This window comes from Anser anser (assembly GCF_964211835.1).
Source record: "Anser anser genome assembly, chromosome: 5".
Classification (NCBI taxonomy): Eukaryota; Metazoa; Chordata; class Aves; order Anseriformes; family Anatidae; genus Anser; species Anser anser.
Window position 1 is genome coordinate 33,871,211 of NC_139725.1, and position 13,644 is coordinate 33,884,854.

Here is a 13,644-nt window from a genome sequence, read left to right on the forward strand (position 1 = left end):
TTTAATCTCCAAGATACCGAACACTGTGTTTTTGCTGGGGCTAATCTGGAAAGACTTTTAGTACCCAGCTGAGTCGCTGTGCACAGGTGAAGTTTGGAAGATCTGAAGAAGGTTAAGAAGTGATTTTTATCTTTGCTTGTAAAAATCTAGATCAAAAGGAAGTAGCACAAGGGATTCTTTTGTTGTTTCCTTTTTTCTTTATTTTTCTTTTTTCTTTTTTTTTTTTCATTTAGTTAACGAGACATATACTCAGCTGGCTGGAGGTTTAAGAATTGACAGCTGAAATAAAGGTTAAATTTTTAAGAATAAGCGCAAGAATCCACTTCATTTGAGCAATCTGGGGGACTGCAGTGTTTTTTGTAGATTACATTCCTCTCTGCAACAGAAAAAAACATCTATCTTCTTTTATTTTATTTTTTTAAGAGCAGCATCACAGTAATTCTTATCTCCATTCCAAGCAAAAGCAGATGATTTATGCATGTTTTGAAAATGATTCTGTGCTTGGTGACTGCCACAACAGAGGATGAGACTGTGTGACTTAAAAAGGTCTCTTGCGTTGCTCTCTGTTTTGTTTCACTCCCTCTTGAACAAAGGTATTAGGTTGAACCCTTCAGCATTTTGCAAGTTGGACTTCCCAGCAGCTTGGAACATAGTGAAGGGTTTTTTCCCTTGGGCCCTTTAATGGTTTAATGAAGAGGAAGTCTTGTGCAAAGCTGACTTGTGGCAGCTCCTCTCTCCTGTTCCCTCTGCTTGGAGCACATGCTAGGCTCCGTATCACGAGGCAACAGAAAAGAATGGCCAAAACTCACTTTTGTCTAACAAAATAAACTCTTCAACCAGGAGAAAAAAATGTTGTGTTCTGTTTCTGTGTTGCTCTGGTACCTCAACCTTGACATTTTATTTTTGCCTATCACCCACTAGCTTTCACCCCACATTGTCTCTCCTTCCTGGCTGGTTGATACATATTTGAGGAAACACGGCGCATACCCTCACACTAAGACAAATATTACAAGAATGGGAAGATTCCAGGAATAGGAAATCTGGTATTACTCAATAAATGTTAAATAACAAACACCCCCTCAAGCCTTAGAAGAAAAAAAGCATTCATTGACCTTTTTGGTACATAGTAATTAAGTAAAGAGCGGATGATTTGAAGATGTTTGATGTCTCCCTCCAGTTTGAACACTGGATTTATTTACTGGAATGTCCAAGGCTCAAGCTGGAATGAGGGAAAGAAAGAGAGGGGCTTTCCTCCACGCATGCTATAAAAGAGAGCAGTCAAGTGTCTTTGCATTGTGCAACACATGATTTCTGTAACTTTAATTGAAATGTGTGCGGGGAGTGTGGGGGGGGCTGCTAAATTGTGTTGATACAATATTGCTTAGCAAAATTCCAATTCCTGAAGCTCTTAACAAAAGCATTCACTATCAGGAGGGGGAAGGGTTGGCAAGAACGGTCTTTTCTCAAGAAGTTCCATTTGGAACACATTACTGTCTTGCAACATGCAACGGATAAACTTTATATAAATGATTAGATAGAGTGCAAAAGCTGAGTTTGTTTGAGTTTGATAAGGCAGTTGTTCTATTGACTGCGCGTCTTTATTCTTGGGAAGCAATATGTTTTAAGAGCAAACCCACCTCTTTTTGTGGAAATGAACTGGACTGCATGTGGAGCAGAGGAACAATCATTTGACCTGTGAATAAAACATCTGACATTTTGCCTCTCTGCCAGCTTCACTTTCAAAAACAACTTGTCATCAGGCTGAGAGATGATCATTTCAATTTGCTAGGTTTCTGGTGATACTCGTGTCAAACATTATAAGGCATGAACTAGGATCCAACTCATCAGAAGAAAAAGGGAAAAAAAGACATAACGCATATAAATAGGTAAATACAGAAGTGAAGTATTGTACCTGGGCTGATGCAAAGTGCAAAAAAGCAGCCAGATTGGTCCTGTCTAGGGATTCCAGCATGATCTTCTCTGTCTTTCTCCTAAACCTACATTTTAATTTTAAGCCATAACCCTCTAGTTTTCAGGTGTTCCTTCGAAGTGCAAAACGCTGCTTGGAGGGACTACATCAAAATCCCGTCTTCCAGCTGGCTGCCTGGCCAGGTGGCCCTGCTCACCCTTGTCCTGGCCAGCCGGGATGGGGAAGGGCCCCTCCCAGAGAAACAGCTTCCCGCATAACCCAGCTGGGCTCTGGAGAGGGCATGAACAAATGTGTTTCTCAGGATTTTGCAGCTGGGGCTCTCCCAAAGAAATTTTTAGGAATTTTTCCTCCTCAAATAAAAACTATGATTCACCTTTTAAATAGGAAATAATTAATTGGCAGTTTTTGAGCTGAAATTTCTCTCAGAATCATCCACCATTGGGATAAAGTCCAGCACTAGGATGATAGCATTAGCAGTATTTTAAATTCAACCCTCTCTTAACCTTGTAATTTATCTTCATTTCCAAAATGAACCGTATGCTCTTTGCTGGTTTTCCCATTATATTGAAGACGTGTGGCTTCTATGAAAAATTTTCATTTTGCGTAAGTGCTGAAGTTTACCCCAGGTATCATAAGTAGTCACAAACTCAGCTCTGAGCCCAGAAGAGGATCTAAAGCTCCCAATGATGAAAAATGCTGCTTTTTGATAAAATCAAATACTTTAGGAATAGCGGTCACTTTCCTGGATGGTGCCTTGACAGTATGCAGAAAGGTTTCATCTGCTGGCACTTGGAGGGATTTCCTCCCTCCCCAAATCAAAGGGACATTTTGAGCAGCTAGGAGGGATGGATATTATTACGTGGAGGTTTGTAAACAGTAGCTAGTTAGCTGTTTACCTAATACTGTGCTGCTAAATTAAGCTTGGAAGAACAGTTGGGGCACTTCAAGCAACCCAGAGACAGACAAGGAAATATAGGCAGAACTCAGCAGTCGTTTGTTTCCCTTCTCTGGACATTTGTGTTTAGCTCTTCAGGTGTATTATATGGTCTCAGTATTTTATATGTCAACAAGTCATCTCATTGTAGAAGTATCTCAGAAATCCTCACTGTCAACCGCTGGCTGGAGATAACATGGATGTGAGAGCTGGAGGGGAAGTGGAGTATGGAAGAAGAAAGATGTAACCAACACATTATGTGAAGGTTTCTGTGGCTAAAGTGGGGACAACCTCTTCCAGCATGTGTCTGAGATACAATGAATGATGAATGCAGTGTTAGGAGATTCCATCTAGAAGGTGCCCACGGTTTCTTCTGCACCCCAAGCAGCTCCCCGTTGATACTTTTGAGTATTTACCTAAAATATACTATTGAGGTTTGAGGCCAGCACGGCCATCCTCCTCAGTCACGGGTGTGCTGTGCCAGCCGGGTGGCAAGGACACATCCCATACGCTGGGGGGAAGAATGTGGGGTCATTTTCAGCACCCTTCAGGTAAAAGGTAATTTAGGACTGTCTCAAGGTGAGGCTTGGCTGCCCTTCCAGCAACTGGCACCTCTGAATAGTATTTTGAGCTTTCCAGGAGATGGGAAGCCTGTGCAGCTGCTGTGTGAGCAACGAAAGGGAACTTCCCTGGGGCTACCCATGGAGTCTTATGAAAGTTCATTGATCCCCCCTCCGTGGTGCATTCATTGATGCTCCTTAAGATCCTGCTGGGATGTGGGGTAGAGAAGTAAGGAAGGATTTGGAGAATGTGAGGCACTGAAGTTCCATCACCCTTTTGAACTTGGATTACAACATGTTAGTGTCTTTTTTTTTGTCTTTTTTTTTTGTCTTTTTCTTTTTGTTTTGGTTTGGTTTGGTTTTGGCCAAGAGGTTGGAGAGAAGAAAACAGAGAAGTCATTGCATCCCTCTAGTTCAGCTTAAGCTCACATAGCAGCCAACACTCCATACTGTTTGCAGGAAACATTTTCAATTAGGTGATGGGGCAAAAGAGAGAACTTTGTGTGACCTGGAATCCAGCTTTTGCTGCTCATTTTAATATTGGATTTCCATGAAGTTAACTAGCTGGCTCCACATCTTCTGTGCTCTTGCTTGTGATTTTGGCCATAAATGAGTGGGACAGACAGAGTCAGGACATTCAGGGGTAAAGCAAGGTTTTCTGCTGGGGTAAATTTCTGTGCTGGCATAGGGCAACAATTATTTTTATCCCTATTCTGGCCATTGTGTTGCAGAGGGGACTGGTGGGTTTAATGGGCAGACTGAGAGACAAAGGATTTTCACCTGGACAGTGAAAATGTTTGCAAATGTGGGGATGTTATAGAGCTCATGGGCTAGCGAGCAGAGCTAGAAGAGAGGAGCATCACTTTGCAGTCTGGCCCATAATCACTTTAAACAGACTTTTTGGTGTCCTTCTTCACATGGCAAGCAAATTTACACATAAGGCTGCCACTATTTGGGGTTAAATATTTTAAGCCTGGTCTTCAGTGATTCTGACACTGAACTGGGAAAAAGAAGGTTTCCACTTGTCAGCAGGTAGCAAAGCAGTTGAATAGATGGATGGAAGTGTTTACTTGAGAGATGAGAGAGCATAGTTTACAATTAGCATCCTTGGATATAGCATATAGGTTGCTGGCCACTTAATACTGAAGTGTCCAAACATTTGCCAAGCCTGCTTCCCAGCCTTGCCTTGATTGCATCCATCCTGTCTGTGGCAGATGGGACAAGATTGACTAAAACAGCGTTGTCACCTTGCTACAAATATAGTCACTATTAGGCACATTGTCAGGACTTCAATTCTCACCTGGTCTGAGAGGAAGCATATGAAGTTTATCAGGGAGGAATGGAGCCCTGTATAGAAAAGCATTTGGAGAAGGCACATCCTAGAGCTTTCCTGGTACTCTTTTCTCTCCATGCCTTCAGAACTCTTGCGGTGGAGGATAGAGAAAGGGCACATTTTTCTAGAGAAACTGGTGATGACTGCAAGGAAAGAAATTAGGCACCTGGTAAGAAAACAACAGCTCAGCCCTCAAAAGGGTGCATCCCCCCGCAGCCAACAGACCCTCAGGTTGTTTTCCACATGTAATTTGCTTTGAGAGGCATGTAAAGACTAACAGACACAAGCTGACTGCTGCCGAGCGTGCTGGTTGGCAGCCTGGGAAAACAACCTCCTAATTGCCCCCGGAGGGAGACTTCCCAGCAGGGCACGGCCGCCCTGCACCCACCGGAGGAGCCTCTCGGCAGGGCACGGGGCCGGCGAGTGGCACCCCACAGGCTGGGGTGTGCAGCGGGCGCCTGGCACAGCACATAACGCTTTGGAGGCAGCCCGTGAGGAAAGCAGGCGGAGGATAAAGGCTGTCCCTGGGAAGGCTGGTGTATATCAGAGCAGCCTGTGAAATGCTTTTCCCTACTGTTTCTTTTGCATCTGCATGTGGAGCCTGGCAGCCTCGTAGTCCGGGAGGCAGTGAAGCATGGCAACACTTCCTAGGCTGTAGGCTTTCAAATTTTTTGGACAGCAGCACATAATCAATCTACTCTTTGCATTTTCCTTGAGAGCCTCAGAGAATCTAATGCAGTTGTTTGATGTTAATGGTGCTGCTGTTTCCAGGCTGGAGTAAAACTTTCAGCTGGCCTGATGTTGAAGGTTAAGGAGACTCAGGGATCTGGAAGATTTCTTTAGATTTCCTTATGCAAAAAGACATCCTCACCCCTGAAACACATTGCTGTCATTAAATACAGTATAGAAACGCTGGGCACACACACCAAAATTGTACTGGCAGGATGCAGAAACCCTTGATGCAGAAACCCTTTTTGCGTGGATGCAGTCAGCCAGCTGTCCCATGCAGCTTCCCCGCAGAGCCACCTGTACTGGGGAAGTTGCTCCACTTCTGTGCTTTCAGCCTGCTCCAGCACAAATCTTAAGGCTGATGGGTATTTACAGTGGGCAGTACGCATGTGCTCTGCATTCAGTCTATGCTGGTCTAACAAGGTCAGTAAAATAGATCACATTTAAACTCATGAAGACATGGTTGCAATGTGGTAAGAGGAAGCATCATGCAAAAACACTGCTGTAACATCCTCTCTTTCTGCATGTAGAAGGATTGCTTTGGATGTAAGATAAGAGCTACCATGCCATAACCTCAACCATGCTTGCTTCTGGATGAAAAAGGTATCCCTTTACTCACGTCAATGAAGCACATCCATGAGCATCAAAGTTATGGCAATTTGTGTAACTCCATTCATGACCACAGATCAGGGTTCAGCAAAGGAGTGGTTAAAAGCTATGCTCTGCTGGCGTCCCAGGGCTAGCCCTTTAGAGGATATTTTGCAAGAGTGCCATTAGTGAGAATTTCATGATTACTTTGGTCCTTATCTAATAGGGCAGATCTGACAGCCTGGGAGCTCGTGGCTGTCCTCAGCACAGACAGATGCGCAGCAGATTGCCAGGATGGCACTGACCCTACATTTTCATCAGGGACTGAGGCAAGTTAATCACTGACAGCCCTGGCCTAAGTCCTAACCTCTGTTGGAAACCTTAGAAATCACCGAAATGTGGGACTTTACATGGGGCGAACGCTCCTGATGACTATTTTCCCCAGGGAAAATTGCAGCAAAGTGTGATATATGTGCATCCGTGAAAGGCCGGGTGAGAATGCTTATCTCTGGAGCGGCACCTAACAATCCTGCTCAGACAGATATATTGCTGTCATTTCTTGCTGCTAATACCAGTGTCCCAGCCATGGGAACACTGCTTTGTGGTGCCACTATCTTTGAGTCCCTGAAATCATTTGTGTGAACGGGCTGCTGCAGAAATCTTTTGTCACCCTGGCCAATCACTAACAACAGGAACATGCACACAAACACCGTCCCTGTAAATCAGCCTCTAATTAGCTTAGTGGAAGGAGTTTGGGGAGATGTAGCCTAGAAACAGGATTTCATGGGAAGACATCTGCAGCTTCCCAACCACCTCCAGCTCTGCGAGCGATGTGCTGAGCCCATTGGGAAGACGTATCTAGAGCATGGTGCTACAGTCATCGTCCATGGCACTTGTGGAGAAGAATGGGTGTCCCTGTAGGTAAAATTCTGGTGGCAGCTGTAACAACCAGGTTGACATTCATGCAGATGTGGATCTCTGTGGCACCATGGAGTTCAGGTTTAGAAAGATGTGCCTTATTGCAGAGGGTGGTACCAGCAGCCCACGAAGCCATGGCTGCGTCCTGCACTCACAAATGCAACTTGCCTTTCCTTGCCCTACCACAAAGACACAAAAGGGAGTTTTCCCTTCTAGGTGCTATATTTTCTTTTCAGAGGATCTCAGCAGAAGCAGAGAACGGCTTTCAGTATGTGTCAGCATGAACCAGAACGCTTTGCAGCTTGACCTGATTCCAGCAGAGTAAACACAGATGCCTGGGATATGAATTTTAAAAATGTATTTCTACACACATAAATAATCTCCTACCCATGGTAATAAAATAGCACAGCTGTATCTCTTCTGGATCTGAAGGAGTCAGCCTCTCGTGAGCAAATTATTAATATAAGTGGCTGACTCTCTGCTCTTTTGCTTTCCTGAAAGATGTTTTTTTGGACTAGGGAAGATCAGCACAGTCATCACTTCCTGGGCCTGGGGGCCTCAGCATGCTGCCGCATATGGCGAAGGGCGAAGCAGGGACCCGGTGTGTGCTCACCCTGCCTCAGGTGTACTGTAGGGCTGGAGGCTTCCAGCAGGGCCCTGCATTGCTGCCCCAAGGAGCCTCTGCTGTGGAGGAGAAGGGGAAGGAGCTTGGCAGCCAGCAGGGATTCAGTGCCAGCCCCCTCAGCTCAGCTAGAGTGCTGCTTCGCTCGCCTCTTATCTTTATGTTAATCTCATTTTCTTATTTTTATGGTTAGGAAAAGGAAAATAAAACCTCGGAGTTACAGAACACCCTGAACACAATATCCAAGTGAAGACACCCTTTTCTGGCTGACGTAAATGCAGCTTCTGGTGTTAGTTATATCCAGGCTCTGATCTTCCTCCATGTCAACTCCTCACGCTATCTGCAATAAGTATACATCTTGGTTTGCACCAATGCAAAGACAAGATATGGTGTGATGATCTCGGCAGCCCATTTACAGGAAAATTTTGGCCTGATTCCCATTTCATTTTTTTTTTAAATTTTTTTTCAGAGACTCTTGACCATGGTGAAATCGCACAAAGTTCACGTTCATCTGCACAGAGAGGATGAGTTCCACGTGCCAAATCGTAACGCACCAAGTGGTGCCTGTGCTTTAGCGTGACAGGGGAAATTCCCCCCAGCTTCCTTTACTAGCAAAAGGGAGACTCACAGAGCTGCACGGTTGTGGGGATGCCTATGAGCAAAGAATTCACTAGGGAGGAGACAATGCAGGAGATTTAGGAAGATTTTCTGATACTTGTTCTTTCTAAAAGGCCTGGGTTTCCTGTGCCTCGCTGCAAAACTCGCTGCTCGCAGCACATGTGTGGAGATTGCACACAGGAATTCTTGGTCCAAATGTGGATGAGATGCCTGACATGACAGCAGTGGTTCTCTACTCATTTGGATTTGGCTGCCTGGCTTTAGGTGACAAGATTTTGGTAAGAGTGCCTAGCAGTGCTTTGCCCTGGATAATGACGTATTTGCAGGAAAAAGGAGTTGTGCTCCCATCATGCACACTTTCATACAGAAACAAGAGGAAAATACCATCTGTAGAATCATAGCAATCTTCCTAAGCTAGGATAATCCTTTGTATAGTCAAAATTAGTTGATACTGATTTTTGAACTACAGGAGCTGCCTCTCCTGTACTCCCCACCTGCCTAGCTCACTCCCACGTTGCCAGCAATCTCTCTTCACCTCTGTGCTGGCAATTTTCAGAGACCTATCTCAGAAATGGATGCTTTCATTTTAATTCAGCCAGAAACCTTTCGTTTTGCTTTGGCCAGAAATAACACTTTTGAGAGAGTGGGGGTTGGTGTGTGCACTTGGCAGGAGGGAAGCTCCTTTCCTTCCTTCCCTTTTCCCCCTTTCTTCCTTGAGATGATTTTTTTTTTAGCCTCTTTTAAAACTGTTTTTTGTTTACTGGCAGCCTTAGCTCACATCCCTTCTTCTTTCATTTGCAGCTCAGCCTTCTGCTTAATGTCTCTGGGATTTCCTAAAATATCTGGGCAGAATCTCTGAGGAACACAGGAAGGGGAGATTTGGTCCTCTTAATACACCATAAACAAAATGCAGCGAAAACTTTTTACCATCATGAGCGAGCAGCAGCAGCTACTCCAAAATGAGACCACTGACGAGATGGTTTTGCTTAATGATCAGATGGTTTTTGCTCTGCTGGGCCAGGTAGCTGATTTTCTGACCTGGGTTCCTCCAGCAGCTGCGTGGTGGACATTTACCAGCCCACCTCTGCTGGGAATGCGGCAGTGGTGGTGACAGCAGCAGGCTCAGCCCATCAGAGCCTCTCACGAGCACTTTTCTCTGCATAAGAACCCGAAAGGGGGAAAAAAGGGGATTTCCTACTGGTGAGCTGTATCTCAGCCCAGCTGTTGTTGATAGTGGGTCTGACAGTGTTAAACAGGAGATTGTGTGCTTGAAGCCTGCGGGTTTGTTTTAGTTTGGCTCATTAATCTAAGTGAAGCGTTGCTGGCTTCAGACGCCGCGAGGATTAAGTGGGGCAGCAAAACAAACGGAAGCCTGAATATCTGCCCAGGTTATCGGCACCTCCCTTCCACCAGCAAGCACCCTGGGACTGGTTGTAGAGACGGGACCCTAAACTCTCCCCTATTGTCTGGCTGTTTTAGCACTGAAATTCCTCCTCAGGCTTCTATTATTGGGAATATTGATCAGACTGACATGAAATACATAGAAATGAAAATAAATCATTACCTGCGCTGTCAGCTAGGATTGAGGACAGAAAGAGTGGTTTTTCAATTTATTTTGATGGCTCACTTTTTGCTTTTTTGTAGTGAATTGAGAGCATATCGTGAACTGAGTAACATCAAGTTTAAGATCTGCAGATAAAGTGCATGTGCTGTAATTGGCTGAAGGATGTTCATTATTATGTTATCCCTGGAGCTCTTCTTTCCTTCCCAATGCTCACAAGCTTTCCTTCTTTCAGACTTACCCTTTTACTTACCAGGACATGATTTGCTTCTTCTGGCTGGTCATTTTGCCTTTGTTCATGGCGAGATCTCTGTACAATTCAGCTAAAGCTCAGACCTGGGAAGCAGAGTGTGCTTTTAAATCAGTGAATCTCTGCTTCTCTCTGAGACCTGTGGAGATGTAGCAGAGACAACCGTGCTAGCACCAGTAGGGTTACACCCATGCAAAATAGACACGAACAATGGGGGCTCCGGCTGTGCAATGACCAGCAGGAATATCTGCTGACCCTCAGGGTGCAGTTTCCCATTTGGGCTTAATCTGATCTGACCGTGGGCTGCTGGTGAAAGGGTGGTCCTGCTCTTCCTGCCTGCTCCTTGCCACACATTCCTGGCACCTCCCTTGCACTGGAAGTAGCAAACCTGGAGGCTAGAGAAAGATCCGACAGAAGATTTTTCCTTTTTGTGGTGTATTACTTTTCAGCCGGATCAACAAGCCAATCTGAACCACCTGGCCACAACAACACCCCTAAGCACAATGCAGGAGATCACCTGCGCCTAGACGGGGTTAAACACAACCAGAAAATGGATCATCTGTGTTTGATACCCATTATTTAGGCTGCAGACTCTGGGGAGCCACCCCTCTCTCAACATACCCTTCTCTCCGAGACAGGGGTATGCCTGAAGCCATCAGCGTAACAACACAAAACAAGGGCTGCAGAGTAGCCAGGATCTGAGAAAGGGCTGAGCCCTGGGTCTCAGTCTACATCCTCACCTCTCCTACATTTTCTCCCACACACACCTTTCTCCACCTGTAATTCCACCCTGGACATGACACCAGCCAGGCAACGCCCTTGAAGGACCTTGGGATATTTCCACAAGCTGTTTCTGCTCCAGCTGTGGCAAAAACAAGAAAGAGAGGCAATAGTTTTGATCCTGGCATTGGGTTGTCTGTGGGGATGGCAGCAGTCCTCGCGTTCCCTGGGCGGGTGTCCCCTTTTGATCATTGCTCTTGCACAGCAGCCCGCCAACATCATCCGTCCCTGCAGATGACTGCCACCCTGCTCCTGTTGCAGTGCCAAGGGCCAACAGCAGTGAGAAACCCACCGCAGGCGCACAGGGCTTGATGGAAGGTAGACCCAGATGTAACAGCTGCTGGATGTTTTTCTCTGCCTTTGTTACACCCTCAGTCGTCCATTTCCATTTGGAAGATCCAGACTCATGTGCTCTATCTCTGAAATAGTTTTTTTCCCAGGTTAATTCTCCTGGCTCCCAGGAGAGCGGGATGTGACCCCTCCTGACATTTGTTTAGTGAGTTATGCTCATCTTCCGGAGAACACAAACAAGCTGCTGGACTTCCTCTCCACAGCTTTAGCCCTGGTCCAGCCCTTTGCAGCATTTACTCTGGCCTTACGCTGACATGACTGAAATCGGCATCACGCTGCTTGAGCTATGCTTGCAAAAGTGCTGCTGTGATTTAGAGCTTTTGCTCTGTTTTCAAGAGGGACTCAAGCCCAACCACAGTAAAAGAAATCTGAGTGTGTAATCCCCATTGATTTCACTCAAAATGAAACATCTGACTATCTTTGAGGATCTGGTCTTAAGCGTTTGGGAAAGTCACTTGGATTTTGGTCATTAGATAGTGATGTCATTTCCAAAAATAGGCCTTATCCTACAAAGGTGCCCAGGAACTGCAAACATTTTCCCTCCTGTCCCACCCTACCCAGCCGGCAGGAATTTGAGGACTATGAGAAAAATTGAAATCATTTCCATATCAGAACAGCCAGACCTGAATGTAATTACTGACAAAACCCTAATCTTAGCTTCCCAATGATGTTTGGAAACCAAAACGAAGCATCCTCCTTGTTCATGGGAACAGAAATTGTATTCACATAACAAAGATATTAGGTAAGAGGAAGTATATTGAGGAACTCAGGAAGTGAAAAGTCTTTCATTGCTATATTCTTGCAAGAGCTAGTACAAAGAAACGTGATTAGTCGGTTCTTCAGCAGCTTCCTATTTCCATCCCCAAACTGCTTTAATCTCCAAGATACCGAACACTGTGTTTTTGCTGGGGCTAATCTGGAAAGACTTTTAGTACCCAGCTGAGTCGCTGTGCACAGGTGAAGTTTGGAAGATCTGATGAAGATTGATGAAGTTACCTTCTACCCCCCCACTCTCCTATCTTTTCATTTACCTTCAGCCACGGCACGTCTTGGTGAAACTTTTATTCCTCACATTCCCTCACCTGAGGACCCGGGCTGCACCTGCACCCACCTTCAGGAGCTTCGCATGGGTGCTGGGAAGGGGAAATTGCCTAGGGGAGGTGGCTGAACTGAAATGTTTTCAAAGGGAAACCTTTTTAGCTTTCTTCACTGTATTTTGCAAAACATATGCACATTTCAATGAAAACGCAAACCCAAAAGGCCAGGCCAGGTCCTGGGCAGAGACAAGCCAGCTCCATGCCAGGCTGCCCGCCTCCCCAGCACCACCTGGCCCTGGGGACCCAGCCCGGCACTGGCAGCACCTTTCCCATATCCCCACCTCCTTCCTGGGAAATGTTGTGGGCAAAATGGGAGCCCTGCCTCCCAGAGATGGTCAGACTGGTTCCCAAAGTGAGGTGTTTTATCACCCTTATCTTCATGTGCTTCACTGCTGCACAAATATTACCTCTTTCTCACCATATTTTTGGTGGCTCCATTCCTGGTGCCAACTGAAATCAGGAAGTACAGCAGCAGGTGGAAACATATAAAGCGTGTCATCCTTTAGCCGTGAGCCTGCAAATGGCATAGGTGTCAAGGCTGGTTTATTTTACAGCCTCCCAGTGCTGGCAGCATTGCTCTTGCTATTCCCAGAGCCGCGCACCTTCCCTCTGACCTCACCGGCGATGCTCGGCTGCTTACAAGGAAGTAAACAAAGGGGACTCATGGGGACTTGGGTTCCATAGAAACAGCAGGGAAAATGGCCATGCGTGCCAAGTGGAAAAGGACTAAATCAGTGGGGAAGGAAATTTTATTGTCACAAGTTCAAAGGGGGTGTTACAAACAAGAGAGTGGGAAAAAAAAAAAAAAAACTTCAGAAAGCAGTCCCTGAAGTCAGATCGCAAAATACTACTAATGAAGCCTTGCCTTAGAGCGGTTGTCAAATACGATGTGGTATTTACATCAACAGTGACTCAGGCAGCATTTACTACTTCCCCTTTCAAGGCAGCACGACTCTGCCTGCCCTCAGAGGACTGCAGCTCCTAACCCTGCCCATGGACCTGGCACTGGGTGAGAGGGGAAACAATGCGGCGGGCAGTGGGACAGGAGAGCACGCGGTATCGGCAGCCACAGGTTCGCATCCATCAGGGCTGGGTGCAAGGGAAACGAGCAAGAAGTGTTACATTGGTGGCAGGGAGAAAAGGCCATGATGTTTCTGCTCTGGAGGGCCCAGGGGGGCCCTCGTGCCCCCAGGAGGATTACTTTCATGAAGGAGGGTGAAGGAGCAAATATAGACATTCAAGTGCACTTAGGGCAGTGAAGCCCCCTTTTTCTGGAATACAAGGGGTTGAATTGGCAGCTGCCTGTTCCTCACTGGGTTTTTAGTTGGGACTGCAAACCTGAGCTAGGTGAGAACACCAGACCTGCACTGTCT